The sequence below is a fragment of the Larus michahellis genome, chromosome 5 (genome assembly GCF_964199755.1).
Source record: "Larus michahellis chromosome 5, bLarMic1.1, whole genome shotgun sequence".
NCBI classification, from domain to species: Eukaryota; Metazoa; Chordata; class Aves; order Charadriiformes; family Laridae; genus Larus; species Larus michahellis.
In genome coordinates this window covers 5,799,187-5,814,835 of record NC_133900.1, presented here as the reverse complement: position 1 = coordinate 5,814,835, position 15,649 = coordinate 5,799,187, and positions in this window count along the sequence as shown.

Genomic DNA, 15,649 nt, shown 5'->3' with positions numbered 1-15,649 from the left:
GATATGTCAAGATGTGTGTTGGTTTTGAGGACGGCTCTCTGGAGAGTCTTAGCAAAGAGGTCACACGGAGAATCAGAGCAATTCTCAGAGACACTGAGAACAAGATCGACAATTCCCTCCTGGCACTTTCCCTGTAGGAGATACCGCAAGACGTTTCTGTATATTGGGCACAGCGCTCTGCAGGGTGTTAGCAGAGACTTTCCCGGGACAGTGAAACCCTATGTCAGAGACACTGAGAAGAAGCCCCAATGTTGCCTGCAGGCACTTTCAGTGTGGGTGCCTTCTCCACGTGGTTCCTGGTTTCACTGCAGCTCTGAAGAGAATGTTAGCAAAGAGGTAACCGGGACAGTGAAAACAGTACTCAAAGACAGGGAGAGCAAGCTCTATATTACTCTCTTGGCACTTTCAATGTGGGACATAGAGCGAGATGTTCGCTGCTTTTGCGTTTGGCTATTGGGAGATTTACAGCACAAAGATATCTAGTTGATTTGAAGCAGTTCCGAGAAAGTCTAAGCTAATCCCCACTTTTCCCTCCTGGCATTTTCCATGTGGGAGATATAGCACGATGTATATTGGTTTTGAGGACAACTCAAGGGACAGTGTAGGGAGAAAAATTCCTGGCTCACTGAATGCCGTTCCTGGAGACACTGCGATCAATGTGGGAGATATGTCAAGATGTGTGTTGGTTTTGAGGACGGCTCTCTGGAGAGTCTTAGCAAAGAGGTCACACGGAGAATCAGAGCAATTCTCAGAGACACTGAGAACAAGATCGACAATTCCCTCCTGGCACTTTCCCTGTAGGAGATACCGCAAGACGTTTCTGTATATTGGGCACAGCGCTCTGCAGGGTGTTAGCAGAGACTTTCCCGGGACAGTGAAACCCTATGTCAGAGACACTGAGAAGAAGCCCCAATGTTGCCTGCAGGCACTTTCAGTGTGGGTGCCTTCTCCACGTGGTTCCTGGTTTCACTGCAGCTCTGAAGAGAATGTTAGCAAAGAGGTAACCGGGACAGTGAAAACAGGACTCAAAGACAGGGAGAGCAAGCTCTATATTACTCTCTTGGCACTTTCAATGTGGGACATACAGCGAGATGTTTGCTGCTTTTGCGTTTGGCTATTGGGAGATTTACAGCACAAAGATATCTAGTTGATTTGAAGCAGTTCCGAGAAAGTCTAAGCTAATCCCCACTTTTCCCTCCTGGCATTTTCCATGTGGGAGATATAGCACGATGTATATTGGTTTTGAGGACAACTCAAGGGACAGTGTAGGGAGAAAAGCTCCTGGCTCGCTGAATGCGGTTCCTGGAGACCCTGCGATCAATGTGGGAGATATGTCAAGATGTGTGTTGGTTTTGAGGACGGCTCTCTGGAGAGTCTTAGCAAAGAGGTCACACGGAGAATCAGAGCAATTCTCAGAGACACTGAGAACAAGATCGACAATTCCCTCCTGGCACTTTCCCTGTAGGAGATACCGCAAGACGTTTCTGTATATTGGGCACAGCGCTCTGCAGGGTGTTAGCAGAGACTTTCCCGGGACAGTGAAACCCTATGTCAGAGACACTGAGAAGAAGGCCCAATGTTGCCTGCAGGCACTTTCAGTGTGGGTGCCTTCTCCACGTGGTTCCTGGTTTCACTGCAGCTCTGAAGAGAATGTTAGCAAAGAGGTAACCGGGACAGTGAAAACAGTACTCAAAGACAGGGAGAGCAAGCTCTATATTACTCTCTTGGCACTTTCAATGTGGGACATACAGCGAGATGTTTGCTGCTTTTGCGTTTGGCTATTGGGAGATTTACAGCACAAAGATATCTAGTTGATTTGAAGCAGTTCCGAGAAAGTCTAAGCTAATCCCCACTTTTCCCTCCTGGCATTTTCCATGTGGGAGATATAGCACGATGTATATTGGTTTTGAGGACAACTCAAGGGACAGTGTAGGGAGAAAAGCTCCTGGCTCGCTGAATGCGGTTCCTGGAGACACTGCGATCAATGTGGGAGATATGTCAAGATGTGTGTTGGTTTTGAGGACGGCTCTCTGGAGAGTCTTAGCAAAGAGGTCACACGGAGAATCAGAGCAATTCTCAGAGACACTGAGAACAAGATCGACAATTCCCTCCTGGCACTTTCCCTGTAGGAGATACCGCAAGACGTTTCTGTATATTGGGCACAGCGCTCTGCAGGGTGTTAGCAGAGACTTTCCCGGGACAGTGAAACCCTATGTCAGAGACACTGAGAAGAAGCCCCAATGTTGCCTGCAGGCACTTTCAGTGTGGGTGCCTTCTCCACGTGGTTCCTGGTTTCACTGCAGCTCTGAAGAGAATGTTAGCAAAGAGGTAACCGGGACAGTGAAAACAGTACTCAAAGACAGGGAGAGCAAGCTCTATATTACTCTCTTGGCACTTTCAATGTGGGACATAGAGCGAGATGTTCGCTGCTTTTGCGTTTGGCTATTGGGAGATTTACAGCACAAAGATATCTAGTTGATTTGAAGCAGTTCCGAGAAAGTCTAAGCTAATCCCCACTTTTCCCTCCTGGCATTTTCCATGTGGGAGATATAGCACGATGTATATTGGTTTTGAGGACAACTCAAGGGACAGTGTAGGGAGAAAAATTCCTGGCTCACTGAATGCCGTTCCTGGAGACACTGCGATCAATGTGGGAGATATGTCAAGATGTGTGTTGGTTTTGAGGACGGCTCTCTGGAGAGTCTTAGCAAAGAGGTCACACGGAGAATCAGAGCAATTCTCAGAGACACTGAGAACAAGATCGACAATTCCCTCCTGGCACTTTCCCTGTAGGAGATACCGCAAGACGTTTCTGTATATTGGGCACAGCGCTCTGCAGGGTGTTAGCAGAGACTTTCCCGGGACAGTGAAACCCTATGTCAGAGACACTGAGAAGAAGCCCCAATGTTGCCTGCAGGCACTTTCAGTGTGGGTGCCTTCTCCACGTGGTTCCTGGTTTCACTGCAGCTCTGAAGAGAATGTTAGCAAAGAGGTAACCGGGACAGTGAAAACAGGACTCAAAGACAGGGAGAGCAAGCTCTATATTACTCTCTTGGCACTTTCAATGTGGGACATACAGCGAGATGTTTGCTGCTTTTGCGTTTGGCTATTGGGAGATTTACAGCACAAAGATATCTAGTTGATTTGAAGCAGTTCCGAGAAAGTCTAAGCTAATCCCCACTTTTCCCTCCTGGCATTTTCCATGTGGGAGATATAGCACGATGTATATTGGTTTTGAGGACAACTCAAGGGACAGTGTAGGGAGAAAAGCTCCTGGCTCGCTGAATGCGGTTCCTGGAGACCCTGCGATCAATGTGGGAGATATGTCAAGATGTGTGTTGGTTTTGAGGACGGCTCTCTGGAGAGTCTTAGCAAAGAGGTCACACGGAGAATCAGAGCAATTCTCAGAGACACTGAGAACAAGATCGACAATTCCCTCCTGGCACTTTCCCTGTAGGAGATACCGCAAGACGTTTCTGTATATTGGGCACAGCGCTCTGCAGGGTGTTAGCAGAGACTTTCCCGGGACAGTGAAACCCTATGTCAGAGACACTGAGAAGAAGGCCCAATGTTGCCTGCAGGCACTTTCAGTGTGGGTGCCTTCTCCACGTGGTTCCTGGTTTCACTGCAGCTCTGAAGAGAATGTTAGCAAAGAGGTAACCGGGACAGTGAAAACAGTACTCAAAGACAGGGAGAGCAAGCTCTATATTACTCTCTTGGCACTTTCAATGTGGGACATACAGCGAGATGTTTGCTGCTTTTGCGTTTGGCTATTGGGAGATTTACAGCACAAAGATATCTAGTTGATTTGAAGCAGTTCCGAGAAAGTCTAAGCTAATCCCCACTTTTCCCTCCTGGCATTTTCCATGTGGGAGATATAGCACGATGTATATTGGTTTTGAGGACAACTCAAGGGACAGTGTAGGGAGAAAAGCTCCTGGCTCGCTGAATGCGGTTCCTGGAGACACTGCGATCAATGTGGGAGATATGTCAAGATGTGTGTTGGTTTTGAGGACGGCTCTCTGGAGAGTCTTAGCAAAGAGGTCACACGGAGAATCAGAGCAATTCTCAGAGACACTGAGAACAAGATCGACAATTCCCTCCTGGCACTTTCCCTGTAGGAGATACCGCAAGACGTTTCTGTATATTGGGCACAGCGCTCTGCAGGGTGTTAGCAGAGACTTTCCCGGGACAGTGAAACCCTATGTCAGAGACACTGAGAAGAAGCCCCAATGTTGCCTGCAGGCACTTTCAGTGTGGGTGCCTTCTCCACGTGGTTCCTGGTTTCACTGCAGCTCTGAAGAGAATGTTAGCAAAGAGGTAACCGGGACAGTGAAAACAGTACTCAAAGACAGGGAGAGCAAGCTCTATATTACTCTCTTGGCACTTTCAATGTGGGACATACAGCGAGATGTTTGCTGCTTTTGCGTTTGGCTATTGGGAGATTTACAGCACAAAGATATCTAGTTGATTTGAAGCAGTTCCGAGAAAGTCTAAGCTAATCCCCACTTTTCCCTCCTGGCACTTTCCATGTGGGAGATATAGCACGATGTATATTGGTTTTGAGGACAACTCAAGGGACAGTGTAGGGAGAAAAGCTCCTGGCTCGCTGAATGCGGTTCCTGGAGACACTGCGATCAATGTGGGAGATATGTCAAGATGTGTGTTGGTTTTGAGGACGGCTCTCTGGAGAGTCTTAGCAAAGAGGTCACACGGAGAATCAGAGCAATTCTCAGAGACACTGAGAACAAGATCGACAATTCCCTCCTGGCACTTTCCCTGTAGGAGATACCGCAAGACGTTTCTGTATATTGGGCACAGCGCTCTGCAGGGTGTTAGCAGAGACTTTCCCGGGACAGTGAAACCCTATGTCAGAGACACTGAGAAGAAGGCCCAATGTTGCCTGCAGGCACTTTCAGTGTGGGTGCCTTCTCCACGTGGTTCCTGGTTTCACTGCAGCTCTGAAGAGAATGTTAGCAAAGAGGTAACCGGGACAGTGAAAACAGGACTCAAAGACAGGGAGAGCAAGCTCTATATTACTCTCTTGGCACTTTCAATGTGGGACATACAGCGAGATGTTTGCTGCTTTTGCGTTTGGCTATTGGGAGATTTACAGCACAAAGATATCTAGTTGATTTGAAGCAGTTCCGAGAAAGTCTAAGCTAATCCCCACTTTTCCCTCCTGGCATTTTCCATGTGGGAGATATAGCACGATGTATATTGGTTTTGAGGACAACTCAAGGGACAGTGTAGGGAGAAAAGCTCCTGGCTCGCTGAATGCGGTTCCTGGAGACACTGCGATCAATGTGGGAGATATGTCAAGATGTGTGTTGGTTTTGAGGACGGCTCTCTGGAGAGTCTTAGCAAAGAGGTCACACGGAGAATCAGAGCAATTCTCAGAGACACTGAGAACAAGATCGACAATTCCCTCCTGGCACTTTCCCTGTAGGAGATACCGCAAGACGTTTCTGTATATTGGGCACAGCGCTCTGCAGGGTGTTAGCAGAGACTTTCCCGGGACAGTGAAACCCTATGTCAGAGACACTGAGAAGAAGCCCCAATGTTGCCTGCAGGCACTTTCAGTGTGGGTGCCTTCTCCACGTGGTTCCTGGTTTCACTGCAGCTCTGAAGAGAATGTTAGCAAAGAGGTAACCGGGACAGTGAAAACGGTACTCAAAGACAGGGAGAGCAAGCTCTATATTACTCTCTTGGCACTTTCAATGTGGGACATACAGCGAGATGTTTGCTGCTTTTGCGTTTGGCTATTGGGAGATTTACAGCACAAAGATATCTAGTTGATTTGAAGCAGTTCCGAGAAAGTCTAAACTAATCCCCACTTTTCCCTCCTGGCACTTTCCATGTGGGAGATATAGCACGATGTATATTGGTTTTGAGGACAACTCAAGGGACAGTGTAGGGAGAAAAGCTCCTGGCTCGCTGAATGCGGTTCCTGGAGACACTGCGATCAATGTGGGAGATATGTCAAGATGTGTGTTGGTTTTGAGGACGGCTCTCTGGAGAGTCTTAGCAAAGAGGTCACACGGAGAATCAGAGCAATTCTCAGAGACACTGAGAACAAGATCGACAATTCCCTCCTGGCACTTTCCCTGTAGGAGATACCGCAAGACGTTTCTGTATATTGGGCACAGCGCTCTGCAGGGTGTTAGCAGAGACTTTCCCGGGACAGTGAAACCCTATGTCAGAGACACTGAGAAGAAGGCCCAATGTTGCCTGCAGGCACTTTCAGTGTGGGTGCCTTCTCCACGTGGTTCCTGGTTTCACTGCAGCTCTGAAGAGAATGTTAGCAAAGAGGTAACCGGGACAGTGAAAACAGGACTCAAAGACAGGGAGAGCAAGCTCTATATTACTCTCTTGGCACTTTCAATGTGGGACATACAGCGAGATGTTTGCTGCTTTTGCGTTTGGCTATTGGGAGATTTACAGCACAAAGATATCTAGTTGATTTGAAGCAGTTCCGAGAAAGTCTAAGCTAATCCCCACTTTTCCCTCCTGGCATTTTCCATGTGGGAGATATAGCACGATGTATATTGGTTTTGAGGACAACTCAAGGGACAGTGTAGGGAGAAAAGCTCCTGGCTCGCTGAATGCGGTTCCTGGAGACACTGCGATCAATGTGGGAGATATGTCAAGATGTGTGTTGGTTTTGAGGACGGCTCTCTGGAGAGTCTTAGCAAAGAGGTCACACGGAGAATCAGAGCAATTCTCAGAGACACTGAGAACAAGATCGACAATTCCCTCCTGGCACTTTCCCTGTAGGAGATACCGCAAGACGTTTCTGTATATTGGGCACAGCGCTCTGCAGGGTGTTAGCAGAGACTTTCCCGGGACAGTGAAACCCTATGTCAGAGACACTGAGAAGAAGCCCCAATGTTGCCTGCAGGCACTTTCAGTGTGGGTGCCTTCTCCACGTGGTTCCTGGTTTCACTGCAGCTCTGAAGAGAATGTTAGCAAAGAGGTAACCGGGACAGTGAAAACGGTACTCAAAGACAGGGAGAGCAAGCTCTATATTACTCTCTTGGCACTTTCAATGTGGGACATACAGCGAGATGTTTGCTGCTTTTGCGTTTGGCTATTGGGAGATTTACAGCACAAAGATATCTAGTTGATTTGAAGCAGTTCCGAGAAAGTCTAAACTAATCCCCACTTTTCCCTCCTGGCATTTTCCATGTGGGAGATATAGCACGATGTATATTGGTTTTGAGGACAACTCAAGGGACAGTGTAGGGAGAAAAGCTCCTGGCTCGCTGAATGCCGTTCCTGGAGACACTGCGATCAATGTGGGAGATATGTCAAGATGTGTGTTGGTTTTGAGGACGGCTCTCTGGAGAGTCTTAGCAAAGAGGTCACACGGAGAATCAGAGCAATTCTCAGAGACACTGAGAACAAGATCGACAATTCCCTCCTGGCACTTTCCCTGTAGGAGATACCGCAAGACGTTTCTGTATATTGGGCACAGCGCTCTGCAGGGTGTTAGCAGAGACTTTCCCGGGACAGTAAACCCTATGTCAGAGACACTGAGAAGAAGCCCCAATGTTGCCTGCAGGCACTTTCAGTGTGGGTGCCTTCTCCACGTGGTTCCTGGTTTCACTGCAGCTCTGAAGAGAATGTTAGCAAAGAGGTAACCGGGACAGTGAAAACGGTACTCAAAGACAGGGAGAGCAAGCTCTATATTACTCTCTTGGCACTTTCAATGTGGGACATACAGCGAGATGTTTGCTGCTTTTGCGTTTGGCTATTGGGAGATTTACAGCACAAAGATATCTAGTTGATTTGAAGCAGTTCCGAGAAAGTCTAAGCTAATCCCCACTTTTCCCTCCTGGCATTTTCCATGTGGGAGATATAGCACGATGTATATTGGTTTTGAGGACAACTCAATGGACAGTGTAGGGAGAAAAGCTCCTGGCTCGCTGAATGCGGTTCCTGGAGACACTGCGATCAATGTGGGAGATATGTCAAGATGTGTGTTGGTTTTGAGGACGGCTCTCTGGAGAGTCTTAGCAAAGAGGTCACACGGAGAATCAGAGCAATTCTCAGAGACACTGAGAACAAGATCGACAATTCCCTCCTGGCACTTTCCCTGTAGGAGATACCGCAAGACGTTTCTGTATATTGGGCACAGCGCTCTGCAGGGTGTTAGCAGAGACTTTCCCGGGACAGTGAAACCCTATGTCAGAGACACTGAGAAGAAGCCCCAATGTTGCCTGCAGGCACTTTCAGTGTGGGTGCCTTCTCCACGTGGTTCCTGGTTTCACTGCAGCTCTGAAGAGAATGTTAGCAAAGAGGTAACCGGGACAGTGAAAACAGGACTCAAAGACAGGGAGAGCAAGCTCTATATTACTCTCTTGGCACTTTCAATGTGGGACATACAGCGAGATGTTTGCTGCTTTTGCGTTTGGCTATTGGGAGATTTACAGCACAAAGATATCTAGTTGATTTGAAGCAGTTCCGAGAAAGTCTAAGCTAATCCCCACTTTTCCCTCCTGGCGTTTTCCATGTGGGAGATATAGCACGATGTATATTGGTTTTGAGGACAACTCAATGGACAGTGTAGGGAGAAAAGCTCCTGGCTCGCTGAATGCGGTTCCTGGAGACACTGCGATCAATGTGGGAGATATGTCAAGATGTGTGTTGGTTTTGAGGACGGCTCTCTGGAGAGTCTTAGCAAAGAGGTCACACGGAGAATCAGAGCAATTCTCAGAGACACTGAGAACAAGATCGACAATTCCCTCCTGGCACTTTCCCTGTAGGAGATACCGCAAGACGTTTCTGTATATTGGGCACAGCGCTCTGCAGGGTGTTAGCAGAGACTTTCCCGGGACAGTGAAACCCTATGTCAGAGACACTGAGAAGAAGGCCCAATGTTCCCTCCAGGCACTTTCAGTGTGGGTGCCTTCTCCACGTGGTTCCTGGTTTCACTGCAGCTCTGAAGAGAATGTTAGCAAAGAGGTAACCGGGACAGTGAAAACAGTACTCAAAGACAGGGAGAGCAAGCTCTATATTACTCTCTTGGCACTTTCAATGTGGGACATACAGCGAGATGTTTGCTGCTTTTGCGTTTGGCTATTGGGAGATTTACAGCACAAAGATATCTAGTTGATTTGAAGCAGTTCCGAGAAAGTCTAAGCTAATCCCCACTTTTCCCTCCTGGCACTTTCCATGTGGGAGATATAGCACGATGTATATTGGTTTTGAGGACAACTCAAGGGACAGTGTAGGGAGAAAAGCTCCTGGCTCGCTGAATGCGGTTCCTGGAGACACTGCGATCAATGTGGGAGATATGTCAAGATGTGTGTTGGTTTTGAGGACGGCTCTCTGGAGAGTCTTAGCAAAGAGGTCACACGGAGAATCAGAGCAATTCTCAGAGACACTGAGAACAAGATCGACAATTCCCTCCTGGCACTTTCCCTGTAGGAGATACCGCAAGACGTTTCTGTATATTGGGCACAGCGCTCTGCAGGGTGTTAGCAGAGACTTTCCCGGGACAGTGAAACCCTATGTCAGAGACACTGAGAAGAAGCCCCAATGTTGCCTGCAGGCACTTTCAGTGTGGGTGCCTTCTCCACGTGGTTCCTGGTTTCACTGCAGCTCTGAAGAGAATGTTAGCAAAGAGGTAACCGGGACAGTGAAAACAGTACTCAAAGACAGGGAGAGCAAGCTCTATATTACTCTCTTGGCACTTTCAATGTGGGACATAGAGCGAGATGTTCGCTGCTTTTGCGTTTGGCTATTGGGAGATTTACAGCACAAAGATATCTAGTTGATTTGAAGCAGTTCCGAGAAAGTCTAAGCTAATCCCCACTTTTCCCTCCTGGCATTTTCCATGTGGGAGATATAGCACGATGTATATTGGTTTTGAGGACAACTCAAGGGACAGTGTAGGGAGAAAAATTCCTGGCTCACTGAATGCCGTTCCTGGAGACACTGCGATCAATGTGGGAGATATGTCAAGATGTGTGTTGGTTTTGAGGACGGCTCTCTGGAGAGTCTTAGCAAAGAGGTCACACGGAGAATCAGAGCAATTCTCAGAGACACTGAGAACAAGATCGACAATTCCCTCCTGGCACTTTCCCTGTAGGAGATACCGCAAGACGTTTCTGTATATTGGGCACAGCGCTCTGCAGGGTGTTAGCAGAGACTTTCCCGGGACAGTGAAACCCTATGTCAGAGACACTGAGAAGAAGCCCCAATGTTGCCTGCAGGCACTTTCAGTGTGGGTGCCTTCTCCACGTGGTTCCTGGTTTCACTGCAGCTCTGAAGAGAATGTTAGCAAAGAGGTAACCGGGACAGTGAAAACAGGACTCAAAGACAGGGAGAGCAAGCTCTATATTACTCTCTTGGCACTTTCAATGTGGGACATAGAGCGAGATGTTTGCTGCTTTTGCGTTTGGCTATTGGGAGATTTACAGCACAAAGATATCTAGTTGATTTGAAGCAGTTCCGAGAAAGTCTAAACTAATCCCCACTTTTCCCTCCTGGCATTTTCCATGTGGGAGATATAGCACGATGTATATTGGTTTTGAGGACAACTCAAGGCACAGTGTAGGGAGAAAAGCTCCTGCCTCGCTGAATGCCGTTCCTGGAGACACTGCGATCAATGTGGGAGATATGTCAAGATGTGTGTTGGTTTTGAGGACGGCTCTCTGGAGAGTCTTAGCAAAGAGGTCACACGGAGAATCAGAGCAATTCTCAGAGACACTGAGAACAAGATCGACAATTCCCTCCTGGCACTTTCCCTGTAGGAGATACCGCAAGACGTTTCTGTATATTGGGCACAGCGCTCTGCAGGGTGTTAGCAGAGACTTTCCCGGGACAGTGAAACCCTATGTCAGAGACACTGAGAAGAAGGCCCAATGTTGCCTGCAGGCACTTTCAGTGTGGGTGCCTTCTCCACGTGGTTCCTGGTTTCACTGCAGCTCTGAAGAGAATGTTAGCAAAGAGGTAAGCGGGACAGTGAAAACGGTACTCAAAGACAGGGAGAGCAAGCTCTATATTACTCTCTTGGCACTTTCAATGTGGGACATACAGCGAGATGTTCGCTGCTTTTGCGTTTGGCTATTGGGAGATTTACAGCACAAAGATATCTAGTTGATTTGAAGCAGTTCCGAGAAAGTCTAAGCTAATCCCCACTTTTCCCTCCTGGCATTTTCCATGTGGGAGATATAGCACGATGTATATTGGTTTTGAGGACAACTCAATGGGCAGTGTATGGAGAAAAGCTCCTGGCTCGCTGAACGCCGTTCCTGGAGACCCTGCGATCAATGTGGGAGATATGTCAAGATGTGTGTTGGTTTTGAGGACGGCTCTCTGGAGAGTCTTAGCAAAGAGGTCACACGGAGAATCAGAGCAATTCTCAGAGACACTGAGAACAAGATCGACAATTCCCTCCTGGCACTTTCCCTGTAGGAGATACCGCAAGACGTTTCTGTATATTGGGCACAGCGCTCTGCAGGGTGTTAGGAGAGACTTTCCCGGGACAGTGAAACCCTATGTCAGAGACACTGAGAAGAAGCCCCAATGTTGCCTGCAGGCACTTTCAGTGTGGGTGCCTTCTCCACGTGGTTCCTGGTTTCACTGCAGCTCTGAAGAGAATGTTAGCAAAGAGGTAACCGGGACAGTGAAAACAGGACTCAAAGACAGGGAGAGCAAGCTCTATATTACTCTCTTGGCACTTTCAATGTGGGACATACAGCGAGATGTTTGCTGCTTTTGCGTTTGGCTATTGGGAGATTTACAGCACAAAGATATCTAGTTGATTTGAAGCAGTTCCGAGAAAGTCTAAGCTAATCCCCACTTTTCCCTCCTGGCGTTTTCCATGTGGGAGATATAGCACGATGTATATTGGTTTTGAGGACAACTCAATGGACAGTGTAGGGAGAAAAGCTCCTGGCTCGCTGAATGCCGTTCCTGGAGACACTGCGATCAATGTGGGAGATATGTCAAGATGTGTGTTGGTTTTGAGGACGGCTCTCTGGAGAGTCTTAGCAAAGAGGTCACACGGAGAATCAGAGCAATTCTCAGAGACACTGAGAACAAGATCGACAATTCCCTCCTGGCACTTTCCCTGTAGGAGATACCGCAAGACGTTTCTGTATATTGGGCACAGCGCTCTGCAGGGTGTTAGCAGAGACTTTCCCGGGACAGTGAAACCCTATGTCAGAGACACTGAGAAGAAGGCCCAATGTTCCCTCCAGGCACTTTCAGTGTGGGTGCCTTCTCCACGTGGTTCCTGGTTTCACTGCAGCTCTGAAGAGAATGTTAGCAAAGAGGTAACCGGGACAGTGAAAACAGTACTCAAAGACAGGGAGAGCAAGCTCTATATTACTCTCTTGGCACTTTCAATGTGGGACATACAGCGAGATGTTTGCTGCTTTTGCGTTTGGCTATTGGGAGATTTACAGCACAAAGATATCTAGTTGATTTGAAGCAGTTCCGAGAAAGTCTAAGCTAATCCCCACTTTTCCCTCCTGGCACTTTCCATGTGGGAGATATAGCACGATGTATATTGGTTTTGAGGACAACTCAAGGGACAGTGTAGGGAGAAAAGCTCCTGGCTCGCTGAATGCGGTTCCTGGAGACACTGCGATCAATGTGGGAGATATGTCAAGATGTGTGTTGGTTTTGAGGACGGCTCTCTGGAGAGTCTTAGCAAAGAGGTCACACGGAGAATCAGAGCAATTCTCAGAGACACTGAGAACAAGATCGACAATTCCCTCCTGGCACTTTCCCTGTAGGAGATACCGCAAGACGTTTCTGTATATTGGGCACAGCGCTCTGCAGGGTGTTAGCAGAGACTTTCCCGGGACAGTGAAACCCTATGTCAGAGACACTGAGAAGAAGCCCCAATGTTGCCTGCAGGCACTTTCAGTGTGGGTGCCTTCTCCACGTGGTTCCTGGTTTCACTGCAGCTCTGAAGAGAATGTTAGCAAAGAGGTAACCGGGACAGTGAAAACAGTACTCAAAGACAGGGAGAGCAAGCTCTATATTACTCTCTTGGCACTTTCAATGTGGGACATAGAGCGAGATGTTCGCTGCTTTTGCGTTTGGCTATTGGGAGATTTACAGCACAAAGATATCTAGTTGATTTGAAGCAGTTCCGAGAAAGTCTAAGCTAATCCCCACTTTTCCCTCCTGGCATTTTCCATGTGGGAGATATAGCACGATGTATATTGGTTTTGAGGACAACTCAAGGGACAGTGTAGGGAGAAAAATTCCTGGCTCACTGAATGCCGTTCCTGGAGACACTGCGATCAATGTGGGAGATATGTCAAGATGTGTGTTGGTTTTGAGGACGGCTCTCTGGAGAGTCTTAGCAAAGAGGTCACACGGAGAATCAGAGCAATTCTCAGAGACACTGAGAACAAGATCGACAATTCCCTCCTGGCACTTTCCCTGTAGGAGATACCGCAAGACGTTTCTGTATATTGGGCACAGCGCTCTGCAGGGTGTTAGCAGAGACTTTCCCGGGACAGTGAAACCCTATGTCAGAGACACTGAGAAGAAGCCCCAATGTTGCCTGCAGGCACTTTCAGTGTGGGTGCCTTCTCCACGTGGTTCCTGGTTTCACTGCAGCTCTGAAGAGAATGTTAGCAAAGAGGTAACCGGGACAGTGAAAACAGGACTCAAAGACAGGGAGAGCAAGCTCTATATTACTCTCTTGGCACTTTCAATGTGGGACATACAGCGAGATGTTTGCTGCTTTTGCGTTTGGCTATTGGGAGATTTACAGCACAAAGATATCTAGTTGATTTGAAGCAGTTCCGAGAAAGTCTAAACTAATCCCCACTTTTCCCTCCTGGCATTTTCCATGTGGGAGATATAGCACGATGTATATTGGTTTTGAGGACAACTCAAGGCACAGTGTAGGGAGAAAAGCTCCTGCCTCGCTGAATGCCGTTCCTGGAGACACTGCGATCAATGTGGGAGATATGTCAAGATGTGTGTTGGTTTTGAGGACGGCTCTCTGGAGAGTCTTAGCAAAGAGGTCACACGGAGAATCAGAGCAATTCTCAGAGACACTGAGAACAAGATCGACAATTCCCTCCTGGCACTTTCCCTGTAGGAGATACCGCAAGACGTTTCTGTATATTGGGCACAGCGCTCTGCAGGGTGTTAGCAGAGACTTTCCCGGGACAGTGAAACCCTATGTCAGAGACACTGAGAAGAAGGCCCAATGTTGCCTGCAGGCACTTTCAGTGTGGGTGCCTTCTCCACGTGGTTCCTGGTTTCACTGCAGCTCTGAAGAGAATGTTAGCAAAGAGGTAAGCGGGACAGTGAAAACGGTACTCAAAGACAGGGAGAGCAAGCTCTATATTACTCTCTTGGCACTTTCAATGTGGGACATACAGCGAGATGTTCGCTGCTTTTGCGTTTGGCTATTGGGAGATTTACAGCACAAAGATATCTAGTTGATTTGAAGCAGTTCCGAGAAAGTCTAAGCTAATCCCCACTTTTCCCTCCTGGCATTTTCCATGTGGGAGATATAGCACGATGTATATTGGTTTTGAGGACAACTCAATGGGCAGTGTATGGAGAAAAGCTCCTGGCTCGCTGAACGCCGTTCCTGGAGACCCTGCGATCAATGTGGGAGATATGTCAAGATGTGTGTTGGTTTTGAGGACGGCTCTCTGGAGAGTCTTAGCAAAGAGGTCACACGGAGAATCAGAGCAATTCTCAGAGACACTGAGAACAAGATCGACAATTCCCTCCTGGCACTTTCCCTGTAGGAGATACCGCAAGACGTTTCTGTATATTGGGCACAGCGCTCTGCAGGGTGTTAGCAGAGACTTTCCCGGGACAGTGAAACCCTATGTCAGAGACACTGAGAAGAAGCCCCAATGTTGCCTGCAGGCACTTTCAGTGTGGGTGCCTTCTCCACGTGGTTCCTGGTTTCACTGCAGCTCTGAAGAGAATGTTAGCAAAGAGGTAACCGGGACAGTGAAAACAGGACTCAAAGACAGGGAGAGCAAGCTCTATATTACTCTCTTGGCACTTTCAATGTGGGACATACAGCGAGATGTTTGCTGCTTTTGCGTTTGGCTATTGGGAGATTTACAGCACAAAGATATCTAGTTGATTTGAAGCAGTTCCGAGAAAGTCTAAGCTAATCCCCACTTTTCCCTCCTGGCGTTTTCCATGTGGGAGATATAGCACGATGTATATTGGTTTTGAGGACAACTCAATGGACAGTGTAGGGAGAAAAGCTCCTGGCTCGCTGAATGCCGTTCCTGGAGACACTGCGATCAATGTGGGAGATATGTCAAGATGTGTGTTGGTTTTGAGGACGGCTCTCTGGAGAGTCTTAGCAAAGAGGTCACACGGAGAATCAGAGCAATTCTCAGAGACACTGAGAACAAGATCGACAATTCCCTCCTGGCACTTTCCCTGTAGGAGATACCGCAAGACGTTTCTGTATATTGGGCACAGCGCTCTGCAGGGTGTTAGCAGAGACTTTCCCGGGACAGTGAAACCCTATGTCAGAGACACTGAGAAGAAGGCCCAATGTTGCCTGCAGGCACTTTCAGTGTGGGTGCCTTCTCCACGTGGTTCCTGGTTTCACTGCAGCTCTGAAGAGAATGTTAGCAAAGAGGTAACCGGGACAGTGAAAACAGTACTCAAAGACAGGGAGAGC